This window comes from Bos indicus x Bos taurus, chromosome 9, assembly GCF_003369695.1.
Source record: "Bos indicus x Bos taurus breed Angus x Brahman F1 hybrid chromosome 9, Bos_hybrid_MaternalHap_v2.0, whole genome shotgun sequence".
In the NCBI taxonomy this organism is placed as follows: Eukaryota; Metazoa; Chordata; class Mammalia; order Artiodactyla; family Bovidae; genus Bos; species Bos indicus x Bos taurus.
In genome coordinates this window covers 36,646,528-36,656,504 of record NC_040084.1, presented here as the reverse complement: position 1 = coordinate 36,656,504, position 9,977 = coordinate 36,646,528, and the positions used below count along the sequence as shown (strand labels likewise).

Sequence of the window (9,977 nt, the reverse complement as noted above, 5' to 3'; positions counted from 1 at the left end):
ATAAACCATCTATTTTTAAAGAGCAAAATTTTATATACACAAATATATACACACCTGTGAAACTCTTACTATGTCCATGATGCCTATGATTCTGTGGGTCAGGGATTAGAGCCAGCACAGCAGGGACAGCTTGAGAGTCTGATACATGACGTTTGTGGCCACAGCTGGGGTTGCTTGAATAGCTGGGAGCTGCTGGGATGGCTAGACTGAGGCCGTATGTCTGGGATCTTCATTTTTCTTCTTGGCATGTTTGCTGGGATTAGGAGGCCTAACATGGCTCCTTGACTACTGGTCTTGGTGCCCAGGTTGGGATGGCTGGGCCAGCAAAGACTTAGCACGTAGTCTTCACCCATGGCTGTGTCAGTATAGTCAGGCTTCACGCACAGCAGCTAACTCCTCCCTGAGGTGAAGATTCAAGATACGCTCCAAGAGACAGGGTGTAAAAGCGGCCAGTCTTTTACAGCCTTGTCTCAGAAACTGGCACAACTCACTTCTGCTATTCTGTTTCGGTTAAAAGAGTCACAGAGTATATCCCGACTCTAGGAAACAAGGACATGGACACAACTTCTTAGTGGGAGGAGTGTCAAAGCAATTTTAGCCATCTTAAAGCACTAAATACCTGTTACAGATGCGATATTCCTGAGTAAAAGATGACTCCAAATTGAGGTCATGAACAATTTCTTGTGGATGGTAAGAGCAGTGGTAGGGGAAAGAAGGTGGAAGTAATGTCAGAATTTCCATCAACTCCTCAGTTTTCACTGCTCTTTATTAAGCAGTGTCCTTCAAAGAACCTGGAGTTATGCCTTGATATATTATAAATGGATATAAACACAAAAGTCATATAGTAAGCACCATTACTGTATATTATAGAAAATTATACCATTTAATGATATATTTTAGCCACATTAATTAATGATATAATTAGCCACATTTAATTAGTTATAACCCAGGTTCAGTCCCTGGGTGGGGACGATCCTCTGGAGGAGGGAATGTCAGTCCACTCCAGTATTCTTGCCTGGAGACTTCCACAGACAGAGAAGCCTGGTGGGCTACAGTCCATGGGGTCACAGAGTCAGACACAACTGAGTGACTAACATTTTCCCCACTTTTATTGATATATTAGCCACATCAATGATCAAGATTCCAAAATCAGCAGGACATAATTCAGTAACACCATCTGAAATAGATACATCAGATTCTATTAGGTTGGTGCAAATGTAATTGTGATTTCAGAACGTGAGTTTTAAATCATTATAACTAGGCTCAAACACGTCTTTATTAATCAAAATAGGAACCATTATAATCAACACATTTTTTTGCCCATGAGAAATGGGTTGGTTTATTCTTGTAGTGTAAAATTCTGTACTTCGGGATTCGACAAACTCTAAACATTTTCTGCCTCCTGCCGGTTGTGGAAGCATTTTCCTTGCAAAAAGTTATTGAGATCCTTGAAGAATTTTTTGATGCAAGTTTGGTTTTGGGAAGTGCTTTGAGGCTTCTTCTCTGTCTAACCACTGAGCTGGTTGTTGGTGGTTGAATATAAAATCCACTTTTCATTGTATGTCATAAAACAATCAAGAAATGGTTTGTTGCTATTGCATAGAATAAGAGAAAATGACACTTCAAAATGATGATTTTTAAAATTTTTGTCAGCTCATGATGCACCCACTTATCGAGCTTTTTCACCTTTCCACTTTGCTTCAAATGCTGAATAACCATAGAATGGTTGAGGTTGAGTTCTTCGGCAATTTCTCATGTAGTTCTAAGAGGATCAGCTTCAATGAGCCTCTCAGTTGATCGTTGTCAGCTTCCTATGGTCAGCTACTATGCTTCTCATCTTCAAGGCTCTCATCTCCTTTGCAAAACTTCTTAAACCATTACTGCATTGTACATTCATTAGCAGTTCCTGGGCCAAATGTGTTGTTGATGTTGCGAGTTGTCTCCACTGCTTTATGACCCATTTTGAACTCAAATAAGAAAATTGCTTGAATTTGCTTTTTGTCTAATATTATTTCCCTAGACTAAAATAAATATAAAATACACAGCAAGTAATAAGTCATTAGCAAAAAAAAAAAATAGAGAAATGCACATTAAAATATATTTAAGAATGTATTCCAATATCAAACGTCAAAGTTCACCAAAACCACAATTATTTTTGCAGCCTAACATTTGTTATTTTCCTAGGGCATTACCCTATTGGGAATCTACTAAACTTCATAAGAATTCCACTTTTTTTTTCACTTGGCTCAGACAGAGGTGGAGGGTGAGGGGTGGGGAGTATTGAAGCTTGACAAACGGATCTGTTGTATTTTAACAAACTTTACTGGAAATAATTTCAAATAGGCAACTTCATAGTTTCTGAATAAATTATTGTTGTTTAGTCACTAAATCATGTCTGACTCTTCAGGACCCCGTGGACTGCAGCCCACCGCCCAGGCTCCTCTGTCCATGGGATTTCTCAAGCAAGAAAACTTCACTGGGTTGTCATTTCCTTCTCCAGGTTGATTTTCCAGACCCAAGGATGGAATCCATGTCTCCTGCACTCAGGGAGTCTCCTGCATTGCAGGCAGATTCTTTATCACTGAGCCACCTGGGAAGCCCTTCTGAATAAATACAATCTGCTATAGGGATAGCCATGTCATCAAGTCATCAAAGATAAAGATATATCTTTATTACATGTTCAACCACTATGTGAAGTATGTACAACTAACACAAAAAGCAGCAAAAATAATAATAATAAAGTAAACCTCTAAGGAGAATGTTTTTATTGTAGTCTTTTGAGAAACACAAGGAAAAGACAGTATATAACACAGTTTACCCATGGAAGAGAGGTACTTGATTCATTTAAGGGGAATTAAGTAAATGCATTCATCATTATTTGGCCATACTTGGAAAGAAAGAACTACTCTTGTTATCTTTTTGGGTTCCCCTCAACCACAGCTCATCACAGTGATATCAGTGGTTTCTCAAATTTCTCATTATATCTTCATTCCTAAAACATTTCCTCTTCTGACCAAAACACACAGGAATGAAAAGAAAGAAGAAAGAATATTTTTGAATGCACATGTGCTTGCATACATTATCATATCAGAGCAATTACAAGGAACCATTAAAAATGTTAATCACTTGGAAGTCTAGAGTGGAGACCAGGTGGTAAAAAGTTTTGATAATTAGGTAAATTTGAAGGTGATTTCCAGACTTCTATTAGAGGTCTGTATCTGGACTTCCCTGGTGGTGCAGTGGATAAGAATCCACCTGCCAATTCATGGGACACAGGTTCAGTACATGATCTGGGAAGATCCCACACGCTACCGAGCAACTAAGCCCGTGCACCACAATTACTGAGCCCTTGCTTTACAGCCTATGAGCCACAACTATTGAGCCCATGTACCTAGAGCCTGTGCTCTGCAACAAAAGAAGCCTCGGCAATGAGCAGCCCATGCACCACAACTAGAGAGTAGCCCCTGCTCGCCACAACTAGAGACAACCCGTGCAAAGCAATGAAGACCTAGTGCTGCCCAAAATACATAAATCTAAATAAATATTTTTTTGTAAAAGAGGTCTGTGTGCAAGGTAATAAGACTTTGGCATTTGAGGCATTGAGTTAATAATCAGCATTAAGAGAAAGAGCAGTTATACCTAATAGATAGGAAATACAGTCAGCCCTCCTGTATCTGTGGGTTTCATATCCTCAGATTCAACCAACCACAGAGAGAAAATACTCAGAAAAAAATTCCAGGAAGTTACAAAAGGCAAAACTCGAATTGGCCTTATAGTCAACTATTTACGTAGTGTTTACATTACATAAGTAACATAGAGATAAGTATATGGGAGGATGTGAGTAAGTTATAGGCCAATATTGTGCCATTTTATATAAGGGACTTAAGGATCTGAGGGATTTTGGTTTCTTCAGTGGTCCTGGAACCTATCACAAAGGACATGGAGCAACACTGTATATCCAGATAAAAATGAGACTGAAGTATTCCTACATCACTGAGACTTGAGTCCTAGAGTTTCCAATGTGCTTGTTAACAGTCTTATGGACTCTACGGGAGAGGGAGAGGGTGGGAAGATTTGGGAGAATGGCATTGAAACATGTAAAATACCATGTATGAAACGAGTTGCCAGTCCAGGTTCGATGCATGATACTGGATGCTTGGGGCTAGTGCACTGGGACGACCCAGAGGGATGGTATTGGGAGGGAGGAGGGAGGAGGGTTCAGGATGGGGAACACATGTATACCTGTGGCGGATTCATTTTGATATTTGGCAAAACTAATACAATTATGTAAAGTTTAAAAATAAAATAAAAATTAAAAAAAAAAAAAACAACATAGCATCCAGGTACGTCCTTGGCAGTCCAGTGGTTAAGACTTGACTTTCCAATGCAGGGCGTGCAGGCACAATCCTTTGTTGGGGAGCTAAGATGCCACATGCCTCAGGGCCATAAACAACAGAAGCAATATTGTAACAAATTCAATAAATTCTTTAAAAAAAATGCATTGTTTAAAATAATTTTCTTTTAAGTAGCATATTTGTTCTCTCTCAACAAACTCTGCCCAGATAATGTCAACAAGAGTGGTTTTATCTGTGGAACTAGGGCTGGATGAAAATTTCTTTCATATGGTTATCAGTACTTACCAACAGTCTGTTATAGATGAGCCATTGTGCTAGGCATTTAGGACATGTCCATAAAGAGTCAAGGTTCTTGCCCTTGAGGAGATCAAGAGGTATAAGGAAGACTTGTAAATAGATTAGGAAATACAACAGAAAGCCAACTGGAAAACAAATTTAGATTCATGCTTTAGAAAAGATTTAAATGAAATAAACAATTAAAACGAAAATATGAAGAGGAATCCAAGGTACAATTTCAAACTCTTAGAATGGGAAAGACCCCATTCTGATGATTTGACCCATAAAAACAAAAAGCTATACATAGCAAGAGGTACTCTAAGCAAAGTCAAAAGAAAGAGGACAAATTGGGGAGAAAATATTTACAGCTTATATTATAAATAAAGGATTAAATTCCCTGAAGAGTTTTTATAAATTAAAAAAAATCCTAATATAATCTGAGCAAAGGACATGGACCTTTCACTTAACAGAAAATATAATGGCTCTGAAATATATTAAAATATATTCAACTTCACTTAGAACTACAAATTAAAATGATATCATTTCCTATCTATTAGATTAGCAAAAATCAAAAAATCTGATAACACAGTGTTATTGAGAGTTATGGGAGAATTTTCAAGTATTATTGCTACCGAGTCCAAGCTTGTACTACTTGCTGCATGACAGGCTAATCAATCGAGAGACAGGTTGCTGGAGCAAGGAATAATGACTTTATTTAGAAGCCAGCAGACTGAGAAGATGGTAGACAAGAATTCCAAAGAACTTTCTTCCCAGAGGTAGAGTTCAGGCTTCTTTTATACTAAAAGTGAAAGTTTTAGTTGCTCAGTCATGTCCAACTGTTTGCCACCCCATGGACTGTAGCCCACCAATCTGCTCTGTCCACAGAATTCTCCAGGCAAGAATACTGGAGTGGTTTGCCATTCCCTTCTCCAGGGGATCTTCCCAACCCAAGGATCAATCCTGGGTCTCCCACACTGTGGGCAGATTCTTTACCATCTGAGCCAAAGGGAGTAGGCAAAGTCCTGGTTCTGGTCAGACTCTGGAGGGGATACGCTAGTTTCATCTTTACAACAGCCAGTCCCAGGTGAGCCTGGTCAGGATATTTGTTGTGAGCTACACAAAGGCATTTTAGCTTAATGTTCATTATTAGAGGGGCAGGTTTCCCAAAGAAGGGTCACCATGTATGTATAATTTGAGCTTAACGGCAGCATCCCCTTAGTGATTAACTTGTAACAGAATACAAAGTTTCTTTACTATTACATTTTTGATAGTAGTGTAAGTCAGCAAAATCTCTGATAACAATTTATAATATCCATCAAAACTATAGACACATACTTCCTTGTATCCAGAAATTCTACTTCTAGAAATTCATCCCACAATTATATCCATACATGTAAAATGACACATATACATTATTATTAATTGTAGCATTGTTTGTAGTAGCAAAAAGGTAACAAGAGTAGAAACAACCTGAATGTCCATCAGTAAAAGTTGAGTAAAGTAGGGGTATATATATATGATGGAATACTTGGCTTTGGGGTTATTTATTGCTATTCACAAACCACCCTAAAACACAGTGGCTTAAAACAATAATAATTATTGATTTCTTCTCAAAATTCGACGGGTGACTATGCTTAGCTGGGGAAGTTCTGTTCTATGTGATATGAGCTGGGGTTGCAGTCATCTGGAGACTCAATGAGGCTGTATTGTCCAAAATGGCTCATTCAGATGGCTGGCAGTTGGTGCTGGTTGTTGGGCTGAAAGTAAGCTGAGACTGTTGATCATAGTGTATTAGCATTAGCTCTTCTCCATGTGTCCTCTCCTTATGGCTTGGGCTTATTCCAGCAAGATGGCTTACTTCCAAGAGGGAGTGTGGCCAGAGCATAAAGCTGTAGCTCTCTTTAAGGGTCAGCCTTAGAAATTATCACTTCTAACTCATTCTATTGACAAAATGAGTGATAAGGCCAGGCCAGATTCAAAGCAAGGGAAATAGACTCTTTCTCTTAAGTAAAAGTATGGCAAAGAACTTGTGGCCATCTTTAATCTACCAAAAAGAAAAAACGTAATACTTTATATACTGATCTGATAATTTCCGGTATGCACTGTTAATTAATGGGTATATAACTGTGTATATAATATGATAGTACTGTCAATACAAAAAGTGTGGATGAGGAGAATACTTAATTGTTTACATGCACCCAGAAGCGTCTTTAGAGAATACACAAGAAACTGGGTAGCTAGACCCAGAGGAAGAATGTTCAGTGATTTCTCTTTTTACCTTTTGAATGTTTCATAATATGAAGGTAGTATTTATTTTAAAATGTTAAACTATAAAAATGATAACATAGTAATTATTACAGGCTACATTTCCTAAAGATACGTGATGAAACAATCAATAGTCAATTCGGAAAGAAATGGAAAATTTTATTTAAGCCAACCTGAGGATTATAACCCAGGAAACAGTCTTTCTGATAGCTCAAAGGACTATTCCAAAAAGGTAAGGGGAGAGGCCAGTATGTTCGTGATTTTAGAGAAGGGGCACATGTACGTAATCAATCACATATCTTGCTCCTTGTGAGGAATAGGTATCTTAGTTAATAACTTTAGAGTTTTTCTGCATACAGGAAGATGCAAGACACTGAGTTCACAAAGTTTTCTCCTGCAAACCTCTGACTATCTGAGGGCCGGTTCTGTCAGTTTTCCCAGAGCACAACGTGCTCAGATCTTCACCCTGAATTCATTTCCGGGTGTATTATATGTCAGCATCTGTAGTGGATAATGACTTGATTCTTATAGAACTTGATAGTGGGCAAAATTCTTATAATCCCCCCTTTTCAGCCTTAACTTAAATGAGGATTTGGGAGGCATTTCATGACCAACTTGTCCCACGTTGCTCATTCCCAGGTCAGCGAAGGGGTTCACTGACAGGTAATGTGCTATTACTGAACTAGGTCTTGTTAACAGTAGCCAAAAGCCTTTGGACTATTTGTCTTAACTTATTATGTCTGTTATGGTTCAGGAAATGTTTCTCTTTTGTTGCTTCTTCCCATATCTCAAGTTTTACTAACACAGCCATTGATTTCATAAAATTATACATTTGGTCAATCATTTCAAGTCATCTAATCATCATTAATTTTATCAGCAGCTCAGTCACACATCTAGTAGTACAAGAAACAATAATTTCATAAATAAGCAGAATATAAGTAATATAGCAAGTAACATTAATAAGGATATAAGTAATAGGTTAAGCTAAGAACTTCTGTTAGGTAAGGCCTAATATCTCCCCAGGTCATCTGACCTAGTCTATTCTCTAGCAGTTGCTATCTTTAAGCAAAATAATATTTTGGCATTGTACATAAAATTCACCAAAAGTATCTACATGCACGGGCTTCCCAGGTGATACTAGTGGTAAAGAACCCACCTGCCAATGCAGGAGATATGAGACGTGGGTCTGATCCCTGGGTCAGGAATACCTCCTGGAGGAGGGCATGGCAACCATTCCAGTATTCTTGCCTGGAGAATCCCATGGACAGAGGAGCCTGGTGGGCTGCAATCTATGGGGTGGCAAAGAGTAGGACATGACTGAAGTGACTTAGCATACACGCATGCATGTGCATAAACAAGGCAAGTAGTAGGTCATTATGACCCTTTATAGGATTGAGAAAAGAAGGTCACCTTTTAAGGAGTGGCAGGGCTGGCACCAGGAGGAGAAAATTTGATCTTCATGGTTGAGCAAGCATCTCTGCCATTGGACAATCCAGGTTATGCATAATACAGATGCCCGATGGCAACCCAGTCCAGTATTCTTGCCTGAAGAATCCCATGGACAGAGGAGCCTGGTTGGATACAGTCCATGGGGTCACAAAGAGTCAGACACTACTGAGTGACTGAGATGATGCATCCTAGAAGGGAGGAAGGAGGTCCAAAGGGCCAGATGTTTCAACTTTTCCTGTCTTGCCTTAAAATATGAATTGTTATCTCATTAGGTATATTTAATAGACAGTAGGAAATTTAAGATATATTCCTAAAAATCCATCATTTTTATAGGATTTATATTCATAACATTATTGGAGCTCAGAAAACAGAACTGACAATTTGTACTGAGAGAGAATGATTCAGAGTAGCTTTTATGCTAGGGCTTGAAGGGTGAAAAGCCTGAAAATATTGGTAAATTATAGTGAGAAGAAATCGAGATGGGTCAATCCTAATGGTTTCTGTTTTTTATGTGAAAGAGGAGGCAAGGTCATCCCTTGAATATGAGTTTTTCAGGATAAGAGGGAAGGCTTAGACAGAATGAAAAAGTTTGGCAGCATTTCTATAGGAAATGAGTAAGAGAAGCAAGAACAAGAAGACGAGCCAGGTCAAAAAATATCTGCGCTTGCAATCCTGCCATCAACAGCAATGAGATTTTTCTCCACTGACTCAGATACAGAGAAAACAAATAATGAACTGATCCACAGTTGACAATGGACAGGACAGGTATGGGAGAAAGTTAAAAGAATGTGGAAGGACCCTAGTATGAGGGGTATAAAAGTGATGGGCCCTGCAATCCTAGACAGGAATTCAGTAGAAATGGGAGACAATGAGAAATGAGCAGATGGAGAGGACCCAGAATGGGAATAAGGGCAGGGAAGTTAGACAAGGAGAAGACAACTTGATTCTTGGTTTGAAGTCAAAGATTTCAAACACAGGATGATTCTGGGTGCAGGTACAATCCAAGGAATGACTGACTGGGGTTCGGCTTCTAGTGTTGGTTATTAGAAATGTATTGCCGAGGTTTTATTTGACTGATAAGCGTAAATTGGGTAAGTCCACTCATAACACTCAGGCATGGGTCAAATGACTGTATTTTTTATATTCAACTCTAAACACATGGTTTAACAACAGCTCCTACTTTTTGGCGACTTGTTAGTATATTTACATGAAAAGACAGCATAATATACTACCTACACAGTATTCTGGCACCATGTTAGAAAACCTGGGAATCATAATTTATGTAGACACTACAGATATAACTTTTAAAGTTGACAAATGATGATGGAAGAAAGCTAAGCACTTTCAAACATGTTTAAAATGCAAAATTTTGAGTTAAACTGTAAAAACTTCTTGAGAGAAGAGACCCTTTTATTAACTCAGTGTACTCTGATACTCCTTTTGAAACCTTGCTCCCCTCAAGCTCTACCAATGTGTAGAACTATATGGGTCAGTAGTAAGAGATAAATAGTACTTCTTGTTTAAGTTACTGGTTGGTAATTTTATTTGTATCTTTTGGGGAAATGGATCCCAGCTACAATAATACCCACTACTCTCCCCACACCCCAGAAAGATGGGTGTATTCTTTCTTGT

At 38.5% G+C, this 9,977-nt stretch overlaps 1 long non-coding RNA gene across 3 annotated transcripts; it reads right to left on the bottom strand.

The window, feature by feature from the left end:
- LOC113898227 lies at positions 1-8,094 on the bottom strand. Of its 3 annotated transcripts, none has more exons than XR_003512582.1 (3): positions 8,053-8,094; positions 4,641-4,712; positions 1-539 (listed from the first exon to the last, which is right to left on the bottom strand). It is a non-coding gene; the product is annotated as an uncharacterized LOC113898227 (long non-coding RNA). The 3 variants fall into 3 exon arrangements; XR_003512581.1 differs by lacking the exon at positions 1-539 and adding an exon at positions 1,088-1,177; XR_003512580.1 differs by lacking the exon at positions 1-539 and adding an exon at positions 2,749-3,009.
- Between the last annotated feature and the right edge of the window lie 1,883 nt (positions 8,095-9,977).